Genomic DNA, 26171 nt, shown 5'->3' on the forward strand with positions numbered 1-26171 from the left:
GGGAGGTAAGACACAGGAATAGAATTAGGCCATTCAGCCCATCGACTCTGCTGTGCAGAAGCATAGCTGAAGAGGAAAGTAAACAGTAGTTGTCATGACTCTAAGGAGCACTGATGTTTGAAGTTTCAAAGTACATTTATTATACACAACGTTGAGACTTGCAGTCACAAGACAAAGAAATGGAATAGAACCCATTAAAGACAGAAGAAGACTATTCAGTGCGCAGAGGGAGAGAAAAATAAACAAACCGTGCAAACACTGAAAGCGAGCAAACAGCATTTCAGAAGCGAAGCTCACAGCGCCAGGTGTTACTGCAGCCGATCCAGACGCCCAACAGCCGCAGGCCATGGCCTCAGCCCCGCCCGCACAGGAACAAGTAAACCCCGCGGAAGCAGTGAGCTCGAAGCGGATCGTCGCTCGCTGCTGACCCCAGCACCCTGACTATTTCAGTCTGGCCTGGCACTTCACCCATCCGAGTCCCGGCTCCGCTGGCTCGGCTCGGCCGGAACCCGACCTTTCCAATACGGCTCGGTTCTTGAGGCGACCAAGCCTCGGATCTTTCCTCACCTCGCCCCGCCACATCGGATGACCTGACCTTCCCAATCTTCAATCGGTCAAACCTTGGATGTACAGAGAAATCTTGGGACACAAGCTTCCCTTGCGGTGGCCAAATGCGTGCTGCGTACTTGCCTTTATCAGTCCGAGCCGTGAGTATAAAGGTTGGAAAGTCACATTTTAAAGTTAAAGGATTAAATTAATTTTTCACATGTGCATCGAAACATTAAAGTGAAACGTGCAGTTTGTGTAAACAACCGACACAGTCTTCAAATCGTGCTGAGGGCGGCCCGCAAATGTCGCCACACTTCCACTGCCAACATAGCAAGGCCACAGCGCACTGACCCTAAACCCAACCCCTACGTCTTTGGACTGTGGGAGGGAACTGGAGCACCCGGAGGTCACGGGGAGAACGTACCAACTCCTTACAGGCAGTGGCGGGAATCCAGCTCCCATCAGCGGTCGCCAGCGCCGCAGAGCGCTTGCGCTAACCGCTACAGCACCACGGCTGCACAAAACTTCGGCAGGGTTTTAGAGCGTTGCGTGCGGTCTGGTTGCCGCGTTTCAGGAAAGGGCCTGGAGGTTGGAGAACAGGTTCACAGGATGATGCTTGGATTTAAAAGAGTAGAAGGTTAGGAGGGATTCGACGAGCCTGAATTGTGTTGGTCTGGAGCGTCAGAGGTTGAGGGGCAGTCTGAGAGAAGTATTTACAATTATAAGAATACAGGAAATAGGAGCAGGAGTCGGCCATCTGGCCCGTCGAGCCTGCCCCGCCATTCAATAAGATGATGGCTGATCTGGCCATGGACTCATCTCCACCTACCTGCCTTTTCCCCATCACCCTTAATTCCCTTACTATGCAAACATCTATCCAACCTTGTCTTAAATATATTTACTGAGGTGGTGTCCACTGCTTCATTGGGCAGAGAATTCCACAGATTCACCACTCTCTGGGAAATGGAATTCTCCTCATCTCCATCCGAAATCTACTCCCCCGGAACTTGAGGCCATGTCCCCTAGTTCTAGTCTCACCTACCAGTGGAAACAACTTTCCTGCCTCTATCTTATCTATCCCTTTCATAATTTTAAATGTTTCTATAAGATCTCCTCTCATTCTTCTGAATTCCAGTGAGTACAGTCCCAGGTGACTCAATCTCTCCCCATAGTCGAAACCCCTCATCTCTGGAATCAACCTGGTGAATCTCCAAAGCCAGTATATCCTTCCTCAAGTAAGGAGACCAGAACTGCACACAGTGATGCACCATCAGTAACTCTCTGAGACGTGAGGCGAGATATTGGCTTTTATTGACTGGAAGAAAGAACAAGCAGCAATTGACCACCACACTACATCCTGGAGACTGGAGGGCCGGGCTCAGGCCTCAATCGCCTTTATACCGGGGTCTGTGGGAGGAGCCACAGGAGCAGTCAGCAGGGGGGGCATGTCCAGACCGGTATATGTAGTTCACCACACACAGTAATCCAGATGCAGTTTTACCAGTACCCTGTACAATTGCAGCAAAATCTCCCTGCTCATGAATTCAATCCCTCGAGCAGAGAATCAGAATCGGGTTTATCATCACCAGCATGTGACGGGAAATTTGTCAACTTAGCAGCAGTTTAATGAGATACATAATCTAGCAGAGACAGAGAAAAAAAAACATAATAGATAAACAAGTAAATCAATTACGTATATTGAATAGATTATTTAAAAAATGTGCAAAAATAGAAATACTGTATATTAAAAAAGGGAGGTAGTGTCCAAAGCTTCAATGTTCATTTAGGAATCGGATGACAGAGGGGATGAAGCTGTTCCTGAATCGCTGAGTGTGTGTCTTCAGGCTTCTGTACCTCCTTCCTGACAGTAACAGTGAGAAAAGGGCATGCACTGGGTGCTGGAGGTTCTTAATAATGGACGCTGCCTTTCTGAGACACCGCTCCCTGAAGATGTCCTGGGTACTTTGTAGGCTAGTGCCCAAGATGGAGCTGACTAGATTTACAACCCTCTGCAGCTTCTTTCGGTCCTGTGCAGTAGCCCCTCCGTACCAGACAGTGATGCAGCCTGTCAGAATGCTCTCCATGGTACAACTATAGAAGTTCTTGAGCAATGAAGGCCAATATCCCATTTGCCTTGATAGCCTGCACAAGCACTCCCAAGTCCCTCTGCACAGCAGCATGTTGCAATCTTTCACCATTTAGATAATAATCTGATCTTCCATTTTCCCTTCTAAAGTGGATGATTTCGTATTCACCAACATTGTACTCCATCTGCCCACTCACTTAAGAGGAATAAATACGGCAGATTTAGTCAGTTTGGGGACGTCAGATTATAGAATGGCAGGGCGAAGTTTAAAAGAGATCTCTCGGGTACAGAGAGACAGGTGCATATCTCTGCCAGAGGAGGGACTGGAAGCTGAAATAATAGCCACTTAAAAGGCATTTAGACAGACTGGCTGAACTGAGGCCAAGGCCTGTGCTGGCTAAAGTGATACCTGGCTTCGTGTCTGTGATCTTACGATGTTTACTCAGCTCTGCGATGAACTGAGGCCGTGGCCTGCTCTGACTACAGCGATGCCTGGCTCGGTGTCCTTCATAAAACTTCAGTTCTGAATGCTATTAGCGTTTGTATGATTTTATTTTCTCTCTTTGAGCATTGGCTGATTGACGGTCCCTTTTCAATGGGTGTCTACATTTCGTGGCTGCCTGTTAGGAGACGAATCTCAAGGTTGTATAATGTATACATATTTTGGTAACAAATGTACTTTGAGCATGGAGGGATATGCATCATGTGCAGTGGATGGGATTAGTTTAAACTTGTGTGGGGCTCCCAGTACCAGTAACAGTGATGTTAACTGGTCATGCTAACAAAACGTATTGTTATAATGAAACAATTCATTATTTCATTGTTATAATGAAATGGCCTCTCTGTAACGTTATTCAATGCTGTAATGGGTTTCTGTGTCTGGTATGTTTGGGTTATGACTACTGATAAGGGGGAAACTAACCAGTGGAGAATGGTTTTGCTATCGTGTATGTGTAAGCTGAGGGGAGTTCGCGGTCTTTATCGGGAGGTGAGCGAGGGGAACGGACGTGTGAGGAGCGGACAGCGGTTCCAGAGCAGAGGATACTGGACGTTGGCGGTTCGGACGGTGGCCGGAGGCTCGGAAGGTCGTTGGGGATGGAACCGGAGGCGTGAGCTCCAACGTATTAAAATATTATGCGCACAAGCTGATAAACTTACTGATTTGGCGCCTTTAGGTTATCAGCTTCTACTAACCCATCACTAAGAAATAACTATAAATTTACTCGCTTTTGGATGTATTGTCTGGTATTTGTATTGCGAGCATGTACTGGGGGGGGGGGTATTACTCTGTATTTACACTGAAGTATTGATTGCACTACTGGTGTCCTAAGTCCAGCTTCAGCTTCAAGATATTCCAAGAGAACTCCGTCTCTGTGTCAAGATTCCTCCGGTTTGCTGTTCAACGTTCATGCCTGCGCCCGCGTCCCCAACTCAATCCCCGTGCCCGTGTCCTGCGCTCGGGTTCTGCTCGGTTGCTCCGTGCAACACCAAGTTTTAGGTGTCCAGGGACGCTTTGCAATGCCCAAGACACGGCGTATGAAGGGAGCCGTGCTGGGTGGTGCCATGTAATACCAACCGCCCCGCCCAGTTGCGAGCCCTGTGGTCCTCTGGAGTTGCCGTAGAGCTTTGGCCTTCTGGGTTTCTCGAGCCCCTGAACTGGGGCGCAGCTGTAGTGTAGCGGTCAGCACAACGCTTTACAAATACCGGCGACCCGAGTTCAATCCCCGCTGCTGCCTGCAAGGAGTTTGTATGTTCTCCCTGTGACCGCGTGGGTTTTCTCGGGTCCTCCCACAGTCCAAAGGTAGGTTAATTGGTCATTTCCATGAATGCTGCCTGGGCTCGTTGATCTCCTTCAGCCTTTTGTGCCCGTGGTTTGGATATCCAACATCAAGTCAAGTCATTTTTTGTTGTCATTTTGACCATAATTGCTGGCACAGTACACAGTAAAAATGAGACAATGTTTTTTCAGGACCATGGTGCTACATGAAACAGTACAAATACTAGACTGAACTACGTGAAAAGAACACAGAAAAAAAACTGCACTAGACTACAGACCTACCTAGGACTGCATAAAGTGCACAAAACAGTGCAGGCATTACAGTAAATAATAAACAGGACAATAGTTGTAAGTTGTCAGTCCAGGCTCTGGGTATTGAAGAGTCTGATAGCTTGGGGGAAGAAACTGTTACATAGTCTGGTCGTAAGAGCCCGAATGCTTCGGTACCTTTTCCCAGATGGCAGGAGGGAGAAGAGTTTGTATGAGGAGTGTGTGGGGTCCTTCATGATGCTGTTTCCTTTGCGGATGCAGTGTGTGGTGTAAATGTCCGTGATGGCGGGAAGAGAGACCCCGGTGATCTTCTCAGCTGACCTCACTATCCGCTGCAGGGTCTCGTGATCCGAGATGGTGCAATTTCCGAACCAGGCAGTGATGCAGCTGCTTGGGATGCTCTCAGTACAACCCCTGTCGAACGTGATGCAGATTGGAGTGTGTTGGAGAACACTTTGTCTCACGGTGTCACTGGATCGTGCCTCTGAAGCACTGTGGGCATCTCTCTTGTCTGACCGCCTGTCTCCGTCTCTTCAGATTCAGTTTATTGTCATCTATAAACCACAAATACAATGCAGTTAAAAAATGAGACAACGTTCCTCCAGAATGATATCACGAAAAAGCACAAAACAGACCACATAACGTTTGGTAATCCCCAATCCAGAGTCCGGAGAGGCTGCTGCATATCGATATCGCGCTACCGTCTTAGCACGTTCCCCGGAAAGGAACTACAAACCCATCAGACAAACCTAAAGCTACAAGACCTACACAAAACCACACAGTTACATATAGTTATAATCAACATATAGTTTCAACAGTGCAGGCAATACCATAATTGATAAAAGACTAATTGACAAAGACCACATAATTATAACACATAGTTTCAACAGTGCAAAGCAATACCGTAATCTGATAACGAGCAGTCCATGCACGGTTTAAAAGAAAGTCTCAAAGTCTCGGCAGCCCATCATCTCACGCAGACAGTAGAAGGAAGAAAAACTCTTCCTGCCATGAACCTCCAGCGCTGCAGCTTGCCGATACAGCACTTTGGGAGCTCCGACCACAGCCAACTCCCAGTCCGTCCGAAAACTTCGAGCCTCCGATCAGCCCTCCGACACCGAGCACCGTCTCTGCCGAACGCTTCGACCCCGGCCCCGGCCGCCAAGCCACGGGCAAAGCCGAGGATTCGGGGCCTTCCTCTCCGGAGATTTCTCCGATCGCACAGTAGCAGCGGCAGCGAAACAGGCATTTCAAAAGTCCCACCAGATGTTCCTCCGTGCTTCTCACATCTCTTTCACGTTGCTTGCTTGCCACCGCTTACGTTGAACTTTTCATGAATTCTATCCTCTGCCTTTTTGTAAAAAAATATTGAGTATGCCCATAAGCAAATGGAGAAGGTACGGGAGCCTCAGGACTCGCACCACCAGGTTCAGGAACAGTTATTACCCCTCAACCATCAGGTTCTTGAACCAGAGGGGACAACTTGACTTGCCCCATCACTGAACTGTTTCCACAACCTATAGACTCAATTTCAGGGACTCTATCTCATGTTCTTGATATTTATTTCTTACTTATTATCATTTAATTCTTTTTGTATTTGTATAGTTTGTTGTCCACCCTGTTGTCCGGTCTTTCATTGATACTATCATGATTGAAACATATAAGATTATTAGGGGATTGGACACTATAGAGGCAGGAAACATGTTCCCGATGTTGGGGGAGCCCACAATCAGAGACCACAGTTTAAGAATAAGGGGTAGGCCATTTAGAACAGAGTTGAGGAAAAACTTTTTCACCCAGAGAGTTGTGGATCTATGGAATGCTCTGCCTCAGAAGGCAGTGGAGGCCAATTCTCTGGATGCTTTCTGGAAAGAGTTAGACAGAGTTCTGAAAGATAGTGGAGTCAAGGGATATGGGGAGAGGGCAGGAATGGGGTACTGATTGTGGATGATCAGCCAAGATCACATTGAATGGCAGTTCTGGCTCGAAGGGCTGAATGGCCTACTCCTGTACCTATTGTCTATGGTTATAGAATTTCCTGCAGGAAACTGAATCTAGGGCTGTATACGGTGATCTAGATGTACTTTGATAATAAGTTTACCTTGAACTTTAAAAAGTCCATAAGAAGAGAAAAATCAAAGTAAACAGAGGCCCAAGAGAATGAGTGTTGGGAAATAGATGTGGAAACACAGAAATGGCAGAGGAGTTAAGTATGTTATAAGATACATTTTATGTTATATGCTTTATGTTGTAAGATACTGTCATTGATATGACAGGATACAGGGAGAAATATATGGTGACAACTATGCACTTTGATAATAAATTTACTTTGAACTTTGCCTGCAAAAAATGAGAATCTTAGGGTTGTATATATGGTGATAATGAGATTTACAGGAAGATGCAAACACGAGGAAATCTGCAGATGTGGGAAATTCGAGCAAAACACACAAAATGCTGGTGGAACGCAGCAGGCCAGGCAGCATCTACAGGGAGAAGCACTGTCGACGTTAACAACAACACACACAAAATGCTGGTGGAACGCAGCAGGCCAGGCAGCATCTACAGGGAGAAGCACTGTCGACGTTAACAACAACACACACAAAATGCTGGTGGAACGCAGCAGGCCAGGCAGCATCTACAGGGAGAAGCACTGTCGACGTTAACAACAACACACACAAAATGCTGGTGGAACGCAGCAGGCCAGGCAGCATCTACAGGGAGAAGCACTGTCGACGTTAACAACAACACACACAAAATGCTGGTGGAACGCAGCAGGCCAGGCAGCATCTACAGGGAGAAGCGCTGTCGACGTTTCGGGCCGAGGACTCCATCAGCACTTTGAGTGATCTACAGGAAGATGTTGTTTCCTGCTTGGCATTGCTGTCTGCCGCATCTTCAACAGTGCCCTTGGGTCAGCTGCAGGGACGTCTGCCAGGGACCACCATTCACTAATGTTTGCTGGAGCAGTGGTAGGGATGTCTCCCTGCCAGCACCTGCAGCCTTCGATGGCGTTAGCCGGTCCCCCAGTTTCCGTCGTTCCTCCTCAGCCGCAGCCAAGCGCTGCCCTTTTCTCTCGGGCGGGTCTCCCGAGCCTCACTCCAGACACTGCCATATTGTGGACTAACCTTGTCGTTGCCGTGGCGACAAAGCCCTGGCAGCCTTCCTCCATGGGGTAGATGATGGTCCTGACACTCAGCTGCATCCGGCTGGTGGTGTAGCGGCATTAGCGCTGGGCTCCGGGGCAAGAGGTCCCGAGTTCGAACCCGGCCGGCTCCCTTGCACGCTTTCCGTCCGTGCCTGGGGCGAGCGTCGAGCTAGCAGCTTGACCTCGTAAATAAAAACCTGGAGAGGGATGGGCTCCACCAGGTTTCAGATGTCCAGGACACGCCGTACGATGAGCAATCGCCAAAAGGGTCGGTGTAAAAAGCTTGTCGTGACGGCGCCCCGACGACGCCACCAGGAGTTAAGGACGCACACTCTCACACTCAGCTGCCAGGTCTGAATACATCAGCCTCTTCTGCCCATGGGCAGCCTCCCCTCCATTCCTTAGGTTGGTTAACTCAATGAGGACTATGGAGAGATGTGGTGGTGATTACTGCGGGGAACTGTAGCTATCTGCCCCCATGCTCCACTCCATGCCTGTGGAGAGGAGCCCTTGGGCGGCATTCAGCGCCCATTACAAATGGGATGAGTTGCCGTCCCACTGGGGAAAGGCCACCTCTCACATCCCGCCTGCAGGTCTCCAGGATCTCCGCCAGTTTCTTTAGGACTTGGTCATACGTACTTTATGAATTCACTTTGAACATTGACTTTGACCCCTCACTGCTATCTAACGAGTGCATTTACATGGAGCTAACAACTAGTAGGTAACTAAGAACCAATAGACTCCAAGAGGAAACAGACAGGTTGCTGGAATAAGTGGACAAGTCTTAGACAAAATTTAATGTAGGGGAATCTCAGGTGTTACATTTCTGGAAGAAGATTGGAAAGAGGTAATATAAATGCAATTGCATTCATTTCAAGAGGACTAGAATATAAAAGCAAAGATATATTGTTGAGACTTTATAAAGCACAGGTGAGGCCTCACTTGGAGTATTGTGAGCAGTTTTGGGCCCCTTATCTTACAAAGGATGTGCTGAAACTGGAGAGGGTTCAAAGGAGGCTCACGAAATGATTCCAGGATTGAATGACTTGTCATATGAAGAGCGTTTGATGGCTCTGGGCCTGTATTCACTAGAATTCAGAAGAATGAGGGGTGACCTCATTGAAACCTATCGAATAGTGAAAGGCCTCGATAGAGTGGATGTGGAGAGGACGTTTCCTGTGGTGGGAGAGTCTAAGACCAGAGGACACGGCCTCAGAATAGAGGGGCATCCTTTTAGAATGGAGATGAGGAGGAATTTCTTTAGCCGGAGAGTGGTGAATCTGTGGAATTCATTACCACAAGTTTTTATGTACATTTAAGGCACAGGTTGTTAGATTCTTGATTCGTCAGGGCATGAAGGGTTATGGGGGGGTGAGAAAGCAGGAGATTGGGGTTAAGAGCATAATTGGATCAGCCATGATGAAATGTCAGAGCAGATGTGATGGGCCAAATGGCCTCGTTCTGCTCCTATATCCTGTGGTCTAATAAACTGGATAAAGGAGCTGAGAGATCTGGGGGAATACACTGTATGCTTGAGTCATTGGATGTGTCAGGAACGCAGTTAAAATGGCATGAAGGATTTGTGTGTGGGGCACAGTGAACAAGGACAAGAAAGTCATGATAATGCTTTACAAAACAACAGTTTGCTCCCCTCTTTTTCTATTCCCCACTCTGGCCTCTTCTCACCTCCCTCTGGGTCCCCTCCTCCTTCCCTTTCTCCTCTCCTCTCCTATCAGATTCTTTCCTCTCCGGCCCTTGGCCTTTCACACCCACCTGGCTTCACCCATCACCTTCCAGGTGTCCCCCCCACCACTTTCCCATTCTTTCTTTATTCTGGCGTCTTCCCCCCCTTCCTCTCCAACCCCGAGGAAGGGTCTTGGCCTGAAGTGTCGACTGTTCATTTCCATGGGTGCCAACCTGCTTTTTTTTCGGTGTGTGTGTGTCGATCTGCCCGCAGCGGGTGTTTGGTGTCCATTCCTGGCACCAAACATGAGGACGGTTGTGAGGACCTCTGTAACCAGAGGAGATGCAACACCCACCCCTGGACCTCCTCCCTTTACCTCCATCTAGGGGACCAATACAGCTCTCCTGGCTGAGACAAAGATCCTCCTAGGTACATCTTGCCCTCTGCATACCAGGCTCCTGATGTGGCTTCATCTACATTGACCAAATATAAACAAGGCAACCATTTTTTAAAGTTCAAAGTAAACTTATTATCAAAGCACATATATGTCACCATATACAACACAGAGATTCATTTTCTTGTGGGCATATTCAGTAAATCCAATAATCAGGGCTCATTGACCTTCACAAATCAATGTATTGGGTACAGGAGATGGTGTGTTATGTCAAAGTTGTACAAGACATTGGTGAGGTTTAATTTGGAGTATTCAGATTCAGATTCAGTTTTTTGTTATTTAGAAAACAAAAATGCAATGCAGTTAAAAAATGAGATAACGTTCCTCCAGAATGATATCACAAAAGCACATGACAAAACTGACTACACCAGAAAATCCACATAACGTTTGGCAATCCCCAATCCAGAGTCCGGAGAGGCTGCTGCATATTAATATCACGCTACCGTCTTAGCGCGTTCCCCGGAAAGGAGCTCCAAATCCACCAGACAAACAAGACCAAAAACTAAAGCTATAAGACCTGCACAAAACCACATAGTTACAACAGTGCAAACAATAGCAAAATTGATTAAAAAAAAACAGACCATGGGCACAGTAAAAATAGTCCAAAGATGTTAAAAGACTATAAGTTCGAAAGAAATCACCACACAGATTCCACAAGTCCTCAAGGTCCTGATTTGACTCGCCATCCCACGCCAGCGGCAGAAGGGAATACCCCCGCTATGGACTTCCACGGCGCTGCCTTGCAGACGCAGCACACAATGAAAGCTCCGTCGAGCCCAGCCTCGCAGACGCAGCACACAATGAAAGCTCCGTCGAGCCCAGCCTCGCAGACGCAGCACACAGCGAAAGCAACCTGACCGCAGCGGACTCCAAGTCCATCGACCATCCCCTCAGGCACAGCTTCTCCGAGCACCATCCTCTGCCGAGCGTATTAAGACGTCCCCGCCAACGGCCATCGGCAACGCGACCCCGAGGACTGGGGGCCTGTTCTTCCCAGCAGAGCCCCGGACCTCACAGCAGCAGCAGCAACGAAGAAGGTCTTCCTGGAGATTTCCCGATGTTCCTCCGTGCTCCCACGTCCGTCGTTCATCCGATTATGATTGCACACGACACCCCGCTTCGCAAATAACAGATAATCAGCTCTGGAGTGGCCGCCGCAAGCTGCATCGCGCCGCCATCTTGGCACATGAATTTGGAGTATTTTGTGCACTTTTGGTCACCCACCTACAGGAAAGATGGAAATTAGCTTGAAAGGGCTCAGAGAAAATCTACAAAGATGTTGCCAGGCCTGGAGGACCTGGGTTATAAGGAAAGATTGAATAGGTTAGGACTGTATTCTTTAGAATGTATAAGATGGAGAGGAGATTTGATAGTGTTATACAAAATTATGAGGGGTATAATAGGATAAATACAAGCAGGTTTTTCCCTCTGAGGTTGTGTGGGACTACAGCCAGAGGTCATGGGTTAAGGGAGAAAGTTGAAAAGTTTAAAGGGAAACATGAGGGGAAACTTCTTCACTCAAGAGGGTGGAACGAGCTGCCAGCACAAGCGGTGTACATGAGCTCGATTTCAATGTTTAAGAGAAGTTTAGGTAGGTATGTGGATGGGAGGGGTGTGGAGGGGTATGATCCCGGTGCAGGTCGATGGGAGTCGGTAGGTTAAGTGGTTTCGGCATGGACTAGATGGGCCGAAGAGCCTGTTTCTGTGCTGTAGTTCTCTATGGGTCAGTGACTCATAATAGAATCAGCGAAAGACCGCAACCACAGGGCATTCAACCAGTGAGCAAAAGACAACAATCTGTGCAATACAAAAAGAAAGAAAAAAAGAAACAATAATAATAAATAAGCAATAAATATTGAGAACATGAGATGAAGAGTCCGTGAGAGTCGGGAATAGTGTTGGGAATAGTTCAGTAATGGTAGGAACACCACAATGGCCATCCTGACATCCTGGTTATAAGTCATTTCACCTCAGAAACCATTCCCACACCGACCTGGCTGCCCTCGGCCTCCTTCGCTCCCAGAGTGAGTCCCAACGCTAACTACAAGATTGACATCTCATATTCCCCTGGGTGGGGCACACACCAACAACACAATCATTGAACTTTCCAATTTCATGCAACACTTATCCCCTGTTCTTTCTCTCTCCTCCTGATGCACCCAACTTCTCCCGGCACACTCTTCCTTAAAATTACATCCTTGCTTTTATATTCTAGCTCTCTCAATATGAATGCTAACATTGTCAACAACTACCAGTAACTCAAGCTGCAAATTATCCTTTAGGGAATCCTGCATCTTCATCATCAAATGCCCTTTATGTTACTAGTGTTTAGGGTAGTAAATCTTCATTGCTGTTTGTACAACAATTCTTTTTTGACCAGTCAAGGTTCTTAGCCCTGAGCTGAACCCCCGAACCTGGAGGACCGGTGGACACTCTTAGTCTGACCTCTACCCTCTGACCTGTCTGTCATGGGTGACCCTACCAAGAGTCAAAGCATAAAGCCCTGACTCCAGCCGACACAGCCTCAAGGTCATTGAGGCACGCAAACCTCCAAACTCAATGAAGTGGTTGTGGTCCTCTTGGTGGAGAAAACCTGCATTAGAACTTCCAAATCCCCCGGTCCCTCTGATATTTGAATTTTTCCTCCCTGTTTGGAAAATAGTCTACACCGTCATTCCTTCTACCAAAGTGCATGATCTTGCAATTCCCTACTCTATATTCCATCCGCCCTTTCTTTGCCCATTCTCCTAATCTGTCTGTCCTTCCTCAGACTCCCTGCTTCCTCAGCACTACCTGCCCCTCCACCCATCTTTGTACCATCTGCAGTCTTGGCCACAAAGACGTCCATTCTGTAATCCATATCAGTGACGTGTAACGTGAAAAGAAGCATCCCGACACCGACAGCTAACCAGAAAAGGCCCCCTTTATTCCTACCCTTTGCCTCCTGATATCAGGCAATGCACCGTGTCTTTGAGATGTTAATGAACCTACCTGGACCATTTCCTCCAGCAATTAATCCACAAATCACCCTCTGTATGAAAATATTGATCTTTAGTTCCCCCTGTAACCATAAATACATGCCTTGCAGTGTTTGATTTTCCACCCCTGGGTAAAAGATTCCATGCATTCACCCTATCCGAGGCATCGTATGACTGACAGGTGAGCCTCCAGCTGCTTAGACCCCGAGTTTTAGAATAAGATCTTCGCACGGTACTGTAGCGGTCAGCACAACGATTTACCGTGACAGCAAGCGCCGGTTGGAGTTCAGCTCCGACCGCTCTCTGTAAAAGGGGTTTTTAACGTTCTGTCCATGACCGTGCAGGTTTCCTCCACGTCCTCCTGTTCCCTCCCACATTCCAAAGACATATTTTAAACTTTTCATTTGGAGATACAGCGTTTCCTCCCTTCAGACTGCGCCACGCAGCAACCTACCGATTTAACTCTGGTCTTATCAGGGGACGAGTTACGGCGACCAATTAACCTACTGACCGTACTGTGGGAGGAAACCCATGAGGTCATGGGGAGGACATACAGGCTCTTTGCAGACGATGTCCGAATTGGACTCTGAACTCCAACGCTGTCACAGCACTGTACTAACTGCTACGCTGTAGAGTTAACAAGTTGTGGGTGGGCTATGTTCTCTTAGATGCGGCGCAGTGGTGTAGTAGTTAAGGCTGATTTATGCTTGAGTGTCACATCGACACCGTACTCTACGCCGCAGGGTGACATGCACCTCTCCAGAAAAGTTACTCGCGCGCCGTGGCGACGCAGACCGCGACAACTGTGATTGGTCCGCTTGGCAGCATTGCATTTCCTCCTACGCACTTCCGGTTGCTTCTTCTCCGCCGTGTCTGTACGCCAATGCAAAATAGATGAGCCAAATCGCCAAATCGCCAAATCCACCCGCCGACACGCGAAAGTGTTCGAAGTGCGTTTCCTCTTCCGTGTCTCTCACGAAGAAACTCAACACGGTGGCACAGAAACCCCACCGCCAGCTAGCATTTTGGCGCACACCGACGCATGCTCGCTATGGCGTAGAGCGACGCAGAAGTGAAAATCAAGGTTACAGCGTAGACCATACACACAAGAATAAATCAGCCTTTAGTGTAACACTGTCCAGTGCCTGAGACCCAGGTTCAATCCCCACCACTGTCGGTAAGGAGATTGTACGTTCTCCCCGTGACCGCGTGGATTTCCTCCAAGTGCTCTGGTTTCCATAAGACCATAAGATATAGGAGCAGAATTAGGCCATTTGGCCCATCGAGTCTGCTCCACTATTTCATCATGGCTGCTCCATTTTCCCCTCTCAGTCCCAATCTCCTGCCTTCTCCCTGTATCCCTTCATGCCCTGACCAATCAACAATCTATCAACCTCTGTAAGATTACAGAGACATACGGGTTACTAGGATAATAGCTCCCTTGGTTGTGTTTGGGTGGCGTGGGCTCATTGGCTGCAAGGACCTGTTACTTTGCTGTATCTCTTGTAAACCCATGTCATGTGGCGGGGGACAGTCATGGCCTTTCCATGACCGTGATTGACCTTGGAAGATTTTGTCTGCAGAAGTGGTTTGACATTGCCTTCTTTTGGGCGGTGTCTCGTTGTATCTCTGATGACAGTGTTGGCATCCGTCTCCCTCTCGAAGAGCGATGGGAATACAGTGCGCGCTATGGGTCAGTCGCTGCGAACAGCGTCTCTGGAGTGACCTCCCCAGGGCACAAGCCCGTACAGAAGGTATGGGATCCTGGGATGCCCGGTCGTCAAGATACCCCCCTCCTTGCATCCTCATCAAAGGACATTTGGCACCAGCTTGGCTGCAGGAGCTGCCGGGAGGACGTTCAGTGATGTCCAGTCGCCTTAGAGGGCTCCACTCCGGATTTGCTGTCTGGGTTTACTCCCGTAGCCTTCGTCTGCCCCCCCAAGGCAGGGGGGCTATTTACCCATAGCTGGGGAATCTCTAATAAATAAATAATCTCTCGCTTCCCCCCCCCCCCCACATCTCCACCTCACTTTCTTCTCTTTAAGACCTGTTGGCTTGCCATTGAGCTCTTCCTAATGATGTTTCTGTGAATCTCCTTGGGGCGCTGAACGGTAGCGTAGTGGCGAGCATACAGCTTCCCGGTACCGGCGAGACGGGTTCAATTCCTGCCGCTGTCTGCGAGGAGTTCGAACGTTCTCCCCGTGGCCGCGTGGGTTTCCTCCGGGTGCTCCGGTTTCCTCCCACGGTCCAAAGACGTACCTGTTGGTAGGTTAATTGGTCGTTGTAAATTGTCCCGCGATTAGGCTAGCGTTAAATAGGGTGGGGGGGGGGGGTTTGCTGGGCAGCGTCCAGCAGAGTCCACTCTGCACTGCAACTGAATAAATAAATAACCAGATAAATAGAATGATAACTGGGCATGTAGAACAGGTGCCACTTGGATCAACCTTCCGTTCACATGGCTGATTATACAGAAGTATAACAGGCGCTGAGACATCATGCAACCGTGCACCGTGCTAATCGTTTCCTTAAAAAGCCTGGTTTTGGAGACCACAAATCTTTCACTTTCATGCCTTATAACAACCTTCTTCCCCATTCTCAGCACAGGCAGTAGTGGGGAATAGGGGACCCTTTTCCAGCCAGCAAGCCCACATTGCAGTATAATTCAGCCCTTCGGGATTGATGAAGGGTCTTGGCCCGAAACTGTTTACTCCCCTCCATAGATGCTGCCTGACCTGCTGAGTTCATAAAGCACTTTGTGTGTGTTGCTCTGGACTTCCAACATCTGCAGACTCTCCTCGAGATTCAATATTGTTTAATGTCCCTTCTTACACAAGTGTAAAGGACAACAAAATAAGTGTTACTCTGGATCTGAAATGGCACAAAAAAATTTAGCATAATATAATTTTTTTAAAAAACACACAATAAATATAAACACGTAAGATAGCTTATTTATATTGATAGCATGTCCATAAAATCAATGTGATCTACTGTACTGTTGAAAAGTCTTGGGTGCATATATATAGCTAGTGCGAAAATACCGTTTCACTGAACACCTACGCTCGGTCCGCCAGAGAAAGCAGGATCTCCCAGTGGCCATACATTTTAATTCCACGTCCCATTCCCATTCTGATATGTCTATCCATGGCCTCCTCTACTATCAAGATGAAGCCACACTCAGGTTGGAGGAACAACACCTTATATACCGGCTGGGTAGCCTCCAACCTGATGGCATGAACATTGACTTCTCTAACTTCCATTAATGCCCCTCCTCTCCTTCTTACCCCATCCCTGATAATATTTAGTTTTTCCCCCCCCTTCTCTTTTTTTCTCTCTCTGCCCATCACTCTGCCTGTTCTCCATCTCCCTCTGGTGCTCCCCTCCCCCTTCTTTCTCCCTAGGCCTCCCGTCCCATGATCCTTTCCCTTCTCCGGCTCTGTATCCCTTTTGCCAATCACCTTTCCAGCTCTCAGCTTCACCCCACCCCCTCTGGTCTTCTCTTATCATTTTACATTTCCCCCTCCCCCCACTACTTTCAAATCTCTTACTACCTTTCCTTTTGGTCAGTCCTGACGAAGGGTCTCGGCCCGAAACGTCGACAGTGCTTCTCCCTATAGATGCTGCCTGGCCTGCTGCATTCCACCAGCATTTTGTGTGTGTGTTGCTTCATAGTCTGATTCTCATTTTGATTCTGAATTCTTTGAAGCTTATTGGAATGAGAGGTGAGCTTACTAAAACACGTAAGATCCTAAACGGTGTGTGAAAGGGTAGACGTTGAGATGTTTCCACTAACGCATGGGTTGTCCACTAGGGGTCCATGGACCCCTAGCTTAATGATATGGGTCCACGACACTAAAGAGGCTGGGAACACTGCCCGGGTGGGAGGGTCTCAGATGAGGGTTTGCGGAGCGGTTTATGTCCTGACATGGTTCTTTACTTAGAGTCTCTACACCTGGGAAGTCCTAATGTTGGGACTGTAAAGATCATTCACTATTCTACTTACAGATTTCAATTATGTATTCTCAAACTAGATCTGAAAGAACTTACAGAGAGCTGTCAAATTAGTCATCTCTATCAAGGGTACTAGCCTTCGTAGCACCCAAGACATCTTCAAGGAGCAGTGCCTCTGAAAGGTGACATCCATCGTTAATGGACATTGAACCATGAACAATATCTCACTCTTTTTTTTAACATATTATTTCTGTTTTCCATTATTTTGAATCTAACTATTTAGAACCAGAATCAGGTTTATTAACACGAGCATGTGTCATGAAATTTGTTAACTTAGCAGCAGCAGTTCAATGCAATACATAATCTAGAAGAAAAAATAATAATAAGTAAATCAATTTACAGCGTATGTATCTTGAATAGATTAAAATCATGCAAAAAAACAGAAATAATTGTATATTTTAAAAAGTGAGGTAGTGTCCAAGGGTTCGATGTCCATTTAGGAATCGGATGGCAGAGGGGAAGAAATTGTTCCTGAATCGCTGAGTGTGCATCCTGGGTGCTGGGGGTCCTTAATAATGGACGCTGCCTTTCTGAGACACCGCTCCCTGAAGATGTCCTGGGTACTTTGTAGGCTAGTACCCAAGATGGAGCTGACTAGATTTACAACCCTCTGCAGCTTCTTTCAGTCCTGTGCAGAAGCCCCTCCGTACCAGGCAGTGATGCAGCCTGTCAGAATGCTCTCCATGGTACAACTATAGAAATATTATGTATATTTAATATACATAAATATACTTACTGTAAATGATTTACTTATTTATTTTCTTTCTATATTATTATGTATTGCATTGAACTGCAGCTGTAAGTTAACAAATTTCACAACACATGCCGGTGATAATAAACCTGATTCTGGTTTTACATACCGAATTCAGGACTCCTGAATTACTAATGTATGGATTGATTATACACCTTACTATTGAATTACGAGAGGGTGATTGATAAGTTCGTGGCCGAAAGTAGGAGGAGTCAATTTTAGAAAACCTGGCACATTTATTTTTCAACATAGTCCCCTCCTACATTTACACACTTAGTCCAGCGGTCGTGGAGCGTACGGATCTTGGACCTCCAGAAAGTGTCCACAGCAGGGGTGATTGATGAGTTTGTGGCCTAAGGTTGAAGGAGATGAGTTAATAACTTCAAACTTTCTGCATTTTCACTCAAAGAGCTGACCTGCATGTACATGTAACGAGTGCTGTATAAGAGGCCACGAACTTATCAATCACCCCCTGCTGTGGAGCACTTCTGGAGGTCCAAGATGCCGACTTCTACAGAGATGGGATCCGTATGCTCCACGATCGCTGGACTAAGTGTGTAAATATAGGAAAAATAAACGTGCTAGGTTTTCTAAAATTGACTCCTCCTACCTTAGGCCATGAACTTATCAATCACCCCTCGTGTAAGGGAAAGAGAAGGAAATGCCTGAATGAGAAATGAGTCAACAGTACACCCCAAAGGCCCATCTGGGTAAGAACAGAGGGACAGAACTGAAACCTGCTCCGCCACTCGATATTATCCCTGCAGAGCTGCCTCAGGCCCCATCGCCTCTTCTGTGTGAGTTCACCATAGCTCCGAATTCCCACATCACTACATATAGGAGCAGAATCAGACCATTCGGCCCATCGCCGGATCTGCTATTCAATCGTGACCGGTTTTCTTTCAGGCCTTCTCCCGCCTTCTCGCCGTCACCCATCAAACGCCGCCTCCAAATGCGCCCAACAACTCGGCCTCCCACCACAACAAAACCTGCAGATTCGCCGAAGTCCCGCCTCGTCTCTTCTTTATTCTGAGGCCGTGCTCCCGGACCCTAGGGAAGGTTGAGGGGACCACGGGGGGGGGGGGGGGACTTCTTCGCTCAGAGTATGGAATGGGCTGCCAGCACGTGATACACGCGAGCTCGATTTCAAACGTTTACGAGAAGTTTGGACAGTTACATGGATGGCAAGGAAATGGAAGGCTTCGGTCCCAGTGCGAGTTGATGGGAGTAGGCAGTTTAAATGGTTTCAGCATGCACTAGATGGGCCAAATGGCTCATTTCTGCGCTGCCCTTTTCTACGACTCTCTTATTAATGGAAATACTTCACGTCCACCCTATTCAGGCCTTTCAGTAGCTGGTGGTAACCCCCCCCCCCAGCCTTCTGAACTTCATAGAGTTCACACCCAGAGACTTCAAATGCTCCTCATACATTAAAAAATTATCAATGAATCTAGTGAATTTTCCACAACTCCCCAGAAAGTTCCAGAAGTTCACCACCTTTTGCAAGTAGAAAGTCCCCTGTGTCACAGCTTTAAATGACTGCCCCCCCCCCGAGACGCTCCCACCCGTGGAAACGTCTCCACACCTACCGTGTCACACACCGTTTAGGATCTTACCGCTCCTCTACCCCATAAACTTCAAAGAATTTCATTAAATGTTGGTGACAGAACAATCCTATCACCCCAGTAACGAGAGTAGCGAATCTCATCGGGGCAGCGTCCGTTACGTTTTATATTATAACCACAGTTCCTGGCACCAACTCATGGGACTTTTTGTTTTGACAGCTGGCCAATCCACACTTGCCAGCCGCTGGTGTAATGGCATCAGCGCCGGACTTGGACGGGAGGGGTCCCGAGTTCAAATCCGGCCGGCTCCTCTCCATCTGGGTGGCGCTGGGTTGAACGTTAAAAAAGTTTGCTGCCCGAGGCGCGGAGAGCGGTGATCCCTCTAAATCGTACTGACCAGTGAGTGAGAAATCTTGCCCAGTGGAAACGTGTGCGCATAGTCAAGGTATTCACTTTAACAGCCAGCGGAAAAAACAAATGATCAAGCACGAGCGGTTAATGAAGGGGTTTCACTCCGTCCATATGTGACTCGCTTACTAAATCACGCTTTAAAAAGCCAATTCCGCTTTAAATGAACCGTCGCCCTCAGCTTCTTTGGAATTCGTCACAGTGAATCAATAATTTCTTCAGTATAAATCTGCAGGCAGGTCACCACCGCAAACTCCGCGTGAGAAACTGGGAGGGCAAACGGGACCGTGTCCGGTGGTGAGACGCCGGCGAGGCAGAGGGGGTGACCGACCTGTTGTGCGCGGTTTAGCGGGGGGTCTGCGCCTGCCACACACCCGGGAGGAAACACTGGAAGAGGCGCCCAGGGGAACTAACTACCCCCACCGGGGAGCATCCTCCCAGCCGTCTGAGAAAATTCTGCAGTTGTTCCCGTTTCCTCTCTTTCTATCAAAGTAAAGGCTATTGGATAGTTGATTTCATTTTTAATTATTCCCCCAGGCCCTTCTGGACCCGCAAGCCCGTGTTGTCCGACCAACCTGCTAACTCCGGATCGGAACCAGGTTCAATGTCACCGGCAGATGCCGTGAGAGAGAAATACATAATAATAATAATAATAATAAATTACAGTAAGAATATATTATATTGTAGTGTTCATGGGGGAGAGGGGGTGATGGAAGGGGGTGACGGGGAGGGGAAGGAGAGGGGATGGAGGGGGAGGGGGGAGTGAGGGTGGGAGAGGGAGGGGGTGGAGTGAGGGGGTGATGGGGAGTGGGAGGGGGTGATGGGAAGGGGATAATGGGGAGGGGGAGGGAAGAGGAGAGGGGTGACGGGAGAGTGGGTGACGTGGAAGGAGGGAGGGGGAGGGGAACTGGGGATGTAGGGAGGGGGAGGGAGGGGGAGGAAGGGGAGGGGAAGTGGGGAGTGAGAGGGGAGGGGGAAGGGAATGTGAAGCAAGGGGGGAGAGGGGGAGAGGGGAGGAGGAGGGTGGAAAGGGGGTGGGGAGGAGGAGGGGAAGTGGGGAGGGAGGGGAAGTGGGGAGGGAGGGGAATGTGAAGCAAGGAGGCAGGAGGGGGAGGATGTAGGGGAGGAGAGGGAGAGGAAGGGAGGAGAGGGAGAGGAGGGGAGGAGAGGGAGAGGAGGGGAGGAGAGGGGGTGGGGAGGAGGAGGGGAAGTGGGGAGGGAGGGGAATGTGAAGCAAGGGGGCAGGAGGGGGAGGGTGTAAGGGAGGAGAGGGAGAGGAGGGGAGGAGAGGGGGTGGGGAGGAGGAGGGGAAGTGGGGAGGGAGGGGAATGTGAAGCAAGGGGGCAGGAGGGGGAGGGTGTAAGGGAGGAGAGGGAGAGGAGGAGGGGAGGAGGGAGGGGAGGGGGTGGGGATTGAGCGGGGAGGGGGAAGGGGAGGGGAAGTGGGGATTGAGAGGGGAGGGGGAGGGAAATGTGAAGCAAGGGGGGAGAGGAGGAGAAGAGAGGGGGAGGAGGAGGGTGGAGAGGGGGGAGGAGGAGGGTGGAGAGGGGGGAGGAGGAGGGTGGAGAGGGGGTTGGGAGGAGGAGGGGAGGGGAAGTGGGGAGGGAGTAGGGGAGGGGAATGTGAAGCGAGGGGGATGGATGGTGTATACGGGGGGGGGGGTGACGGAAGGGGGGTAGAGCGTTAAAGAACGTTTCAGGTCAGTGACTTTCCTCTCCCAAATAAAATGCTTTTCTGTTGCTGCCACGTGACTGTCTGATTAGAGATTTGCAATCACGAGCAGGTGTACCTAATAAAATTGCCACTTTTGCAACTGCAATTCGTGCCTGTTCACCCACTCCTTCCTCTTTCGTTCATGTTCAGCCGCGTCAGAGTTAACATCAGTGACTGGAAACTGAACACATCTGGGATATTGGCATTTTGTTGTCATTAACAGCGGGCCACGGCTCAATGCTCACAACACTTGAGCCCCTGAGTCTGGACGTGGAGTGCTAAAGCCCCTGAATGAGCCATTAAATCAGGGCAGCGTCTGCCCTGTGGGTTGCGATCAAACCATTGATTCCTTTCAAAGGAGAGCCAGGGGTCTCTAATACCCTCACAAGCCCGAGACCATATTTATCCCAAAACGATATCATTAGATCATGTCATATTTGTCTATCCTGAAACACTGTAACTATGACGATAGTTGGAAAATATTTCCATGCACGTTACTTCAAAGTGTGCAGAGGATGTGCGGTGTGCCAAATAAATGCAATTTCTTCCTTTGGAGATACCAGACTCCTGCCCCGGGACTATTACAGACCTCTCTGAAAATCCATGCCCCATTGGTTTAAGGTTTTATTTAGATAAGTTTTCACACTTTGCAGTAACTGTCTGAGATGTTGAAGTGTTGGGATGGACTCGAGGCCACATGACCTGGAAGTGGGGGGGGCTTTGCGATTGCTTTTATGCTGGGGGGAGAACTGATGCTTTTGCTGGAGCAAGTGTGAAGAATGGGGAGGGCCGGCTTTGGGGTTCTAACGTTTGGGTTTCTTTGGGGTTCTTTTCTTTGGTTTTGTGGATGTTCTTCTGTTTCACGAAACGTTGCTGTGGAAACGCAACATCCGTCATCAGGAATCCTCACCACCCAGGCCGTGCTCTTTCCTCGCTGCTGTCATCAGGTAGAAAGTACAGGAGCTTCAGGACTCACACCACCAGGTTCACGAACAGTTACTACCCCTCAACCTTTTTGGCACGTGGCCAAGTGGTTAAGGCGTTGGTCTAGTGATCTGAAGGTTGCTAGTTCGAGCCTTGGCTGAGGTTGTGTGTGTGTCCTTGAGCAAGGCATTTACCCACACATCGCTCTGCGACGATACCGGTGCCAAATGCCCTTCCCTTGGACAACGTTGGTGGTGTGGAGAGGGGAGACTTGCAACTTGGGCAACTAACGGTCTCCCATACAACCTTGCCCAGGCCCGCACCCTGGAAACCTTCCAAGGCGCAAATCCATGGTCTATCGAGACTAATGGAGGCCTACACACGCACTCCTCAACCATCAGGCTCTTGAACCAAAGAGGATAACTACTCTCATTCTGTTTCCGGTGTTCCCAAAACCGATGGTCTCACTTTAAGGGCTCTTTCCTGTTCTCATTATTTATTGCTATTTATTTATATTTGCATTTGCACATTGTTATTCATTGATCCTGTTTACAGTTACCGTCCTACAGATTTGCTGAGTATGCCCGCAGGAAAATGAGGTTGTGTCGTGCACGTACTCTGATAATAAACTTTACTTTGAAGAGTCAGGGTTTCAGGCTGTGTGCTGTGTCTATTCCCTGATCTTAAATTGAAAGATTGGGCGACAAGGATCTGTTAACACGGTGGCCTGTTGTACAATTAGCAACTGATAAAAAAAAGTTGGTGTAATCATACTTCCAAAGGGTGCTATTTGCTTACTGCAAGGTCATTGGCTGACTAGGAACCGGATGCCGATCCACCTGTGCTTTACCAACCTGGCCTGTGCCTTTAAGGGCACTGTCTGAGGAGAAAAAGAATGGCCAATCTTTCAAGGACAAACGTAGGTTAATTATTAGTGGAGGGAGTGTACGGATGGATGCGTGTGTATGAATTCCAGTTTAATCTGTCAGGCTTCCTCAGCAATTTAAATTAACCTGTAACTGACCGGATTAGGCTTTCTGAGAAATAACCCGTGAATTTAAGGTGATGCTATTTACACCTCAATAATAAAACTGTGGGATTTAACATGCACAAAACCCAGAATGGCTGTCCAATAAAGGAATGGATTTCCACGAGTCTTGTCACGGGTGCTTTCTGAGTAAGAAGCTATTTTCCCTGGTAACATATACACCCAGTGAGCACTCATTCGGAACTAACTGTGCACCTGCTGGTTAACTTTATTTATTGAGATACAGCGCAGAAATCTGTTTGTATTCTGCATACATACTTTGATAATAAAGTACACCTTTGAACCTCTGGGACAGGCCCTTCCGGCCCTTTTGAGCTGTACCGCCCAGCAATCTCCTGTTTTAATCCCAGCCTGATCACGGGGCAATTTACGATGACCAATTAACCCACCAAGTGGCACGTCTTCGGACTGTGGGAGGAAACCGGGACACCCGGAGGAAACCCACATGGTCATGGGGAGCACTTACAGTCAGCAGCGGGGATTGAACCCGGGTCGCCAGCAGTGTAAAGTGTTGTGCTGCCCACTACGCTATTGTGCCACCCCCTAAATACCTAATGCAAATATCTAATCAGCCAATCGTGTGGCAACAACTCAATGTATAAAAGCATGCAGACATGGTCGAAAGTTTCAGTTATAGTTCAGAGCAAACATCAGAATGGGGACAAATGTGATTATGTGGCTTTGACCGTGGAGTGATTGCTGGACCCAGACGGGGTGGTTGGACTATCTCAGAAACTGCTTATCTCCCGGAATTTTCATGCACAACACTCTCTGGGGCAAAGGTTCCCAATCTTCCTTCATGCCATGGGCCAATACCATTAAGTAAGGACCTCAGGCAGGGAGTGGTGTGGAGAACAACAATTATCCAGCGAGCGAGCGTTCGCTCTGTGGGTGAAAATGTCTTGTTGATGAGAGAGGTCGGAGGACAACGGCCAGACTGGTTCAAGCTGACAGGAAGGTGACATTAACTCAAAAAACCACGCGTTACAACAGTGGTGTGCAGAAGAGCATCTCTGAATGCAAAACACATCTAACCTTGAAGTGGACGGGCTGTAGCAGCAGCTGAACAGCACACTGGGTTCCACTCCGGGACTTAATAAGGTGGCCAGGGACTGAACAGACTGAGTAAAACAAAATGGTAAATGTTTAGACTAATTTGCAAGGTGACCTGTTTGTAGAGCAGGTCTGTGAAATACTGCCACCTGGTGGCAGTCACAGCACCATCAGCACCACATTTAAGTGTACCGGGCTGGAAATACCAGAATTAGAGCAAATGTCCGGTGCTCCCGGTGTGGCCTTTTATATATTGGCGAGACCTGACGCAGACTGGGAGACCATTTCACTGAACACCTACGCTCAGTCCGCCAGAGAAAGCAGGATCTCCCAGCGGCCACACATTTTAATTCCACGTCCTATTCCCATTCTGATATGTCTGTCCATGGCCTTTTCTACCGTCAAGATGAAGCCACACTCAGGTTGGAGGAACAACACCTTATATACCGGCTGGGTAGCCTCCAACCTGATGGCATGAACATTGACTTCACTAACTTCCATTAATGCTCTTCCTCCCCTTCTTACCCCATCCCTGATATATTTAGTTTTTTCCCCCCTCCCCTTTTTTCTTTCTCTCTGCCCATTGCTCTGCCTGTTCTCCATCTCCCTCTGGTGCTCCCCTCCCCCTTTCTTTCTCCCTAGGCCTCCCGTCCCATGATCCTTTCCCTTCTCCAGCTCTGTATCACTTCGGCCAATCACCTTTCCAGCTCTCAGCTTCACCACCGGTCTTCTCCTATCATTCCTCATTTTCCCCCTCCCCCCCCCCACTACTTTCAAATCTCATACTATCCTTCCTTTCAGTCAGTTCTGACGAAGGGTCTCAGCCCGAAACGTCGACAGTGCTTCTCCTTATAGATGCTGCCTGGCCTGCTGTGTTCCACCAGCATTTTGTGTGTTATATCAGAATTAGAATCGTGTTTAATGTCACCAGCATATGTCGTGAAATTTGTTAACTTTATGGCAGCAGCACGATGAAATTCATGGTAAATAAATATAGAGGAAAAACCTGAGTTACATTAAGTATACATGTATATTAAATAGCTAGGATAAAACCAGTAGAGCAGAAAAACAAAAATAAAAATGTAGTTTATAGGTTCATGTCTATTTAGAAATCGGATGGCAGAGGGGTAGAAGCTGTTTCTGAATCATTGAGTGTGTGGCTTCAGGCTTCTATACCTCCTACCTGATGGTAACAATGAGAAGAGGGTAGTGGGGGGCCCAAATGAGGGATACAACCTTCCTGGGGCACTGCTCCTCGAAGATGTCTTGGATAGTGCGGAGGCTAGTGGCCATGCCGGGCGAGGCTGACTGATTTTACAAGTCTCTGTAACTCTCTTCAGTCCTGTGCAGCAGCCCCTCCCATACCAGACAGAGAAGCAGCCCGTCAGAACGCTCTCCACAGTACCTTTGTGGAGGTTTACGAATATCTTAGGTGACAAACCAAATCTCCTCAAACTCCTAATGAAACGTAGCTGCTGACTTGCCTTCTTTATAACTGCATCGATATGTTGGGACTGGGTTCGTTCTTCAGAGATCTTGACACCCAGGAACTTGAGATTGCTCGCTCTCTCCGCTCCTAATCCCTGTATGAAGATTGGTGTGTGTTCCCTTCCTGAAGACCACGATCAGCTCCTTGGTCTTGCTGCCATTGATTGCCGGGTTGTTGCTGCAACGCCCCCCACTAACCGGTGTACCTCCCTTTCGTCACCTTTTGAAATTCTGCCAACAATCATCAGCAAATTTACAGATGGTATTTGA

General features: G+C 48.4%; 1 long non-coding RNA gene across 1 annotated transcript; it reads right to left on the reverse strand.

Annotated features, from left to right (window-relative positions):
* Positions 1 to 1842: 1842 nt before the first annotated feature.
* LOC132381444 (uncharacterized) lies at positions 1843 to 19279 on the reverse strand. Its single transcript, XR_009508037.1, has 2 exons — positions 16492 to 19279; positions 1843 to 15811 (listed from the first exon to the last, which is right to left on the reverse strand). It is a non-coding gene; the product is annotated as an uncharacterized LOC132381444 (long non-coding RNA).
* Positions 19280 to 26171: the final 6892 nt, after the last annotated feature.

The sequence above is a fragment of the Hypanus sabinus genome, chromosome 26, assembly GCF_030144855.1.
Source record: "Hypanus sabinus isolate sHypSab1 chromosome 26, sHypSab1.hap1, whole genome shotgun sequence".
Taxonomy (NCBI): Eukaryota; Metazoa; Chordata; class Chondrichthyes; order Myliobatiformes; family Dasyatidae; genus Hypanus; species Hypanus sabinus.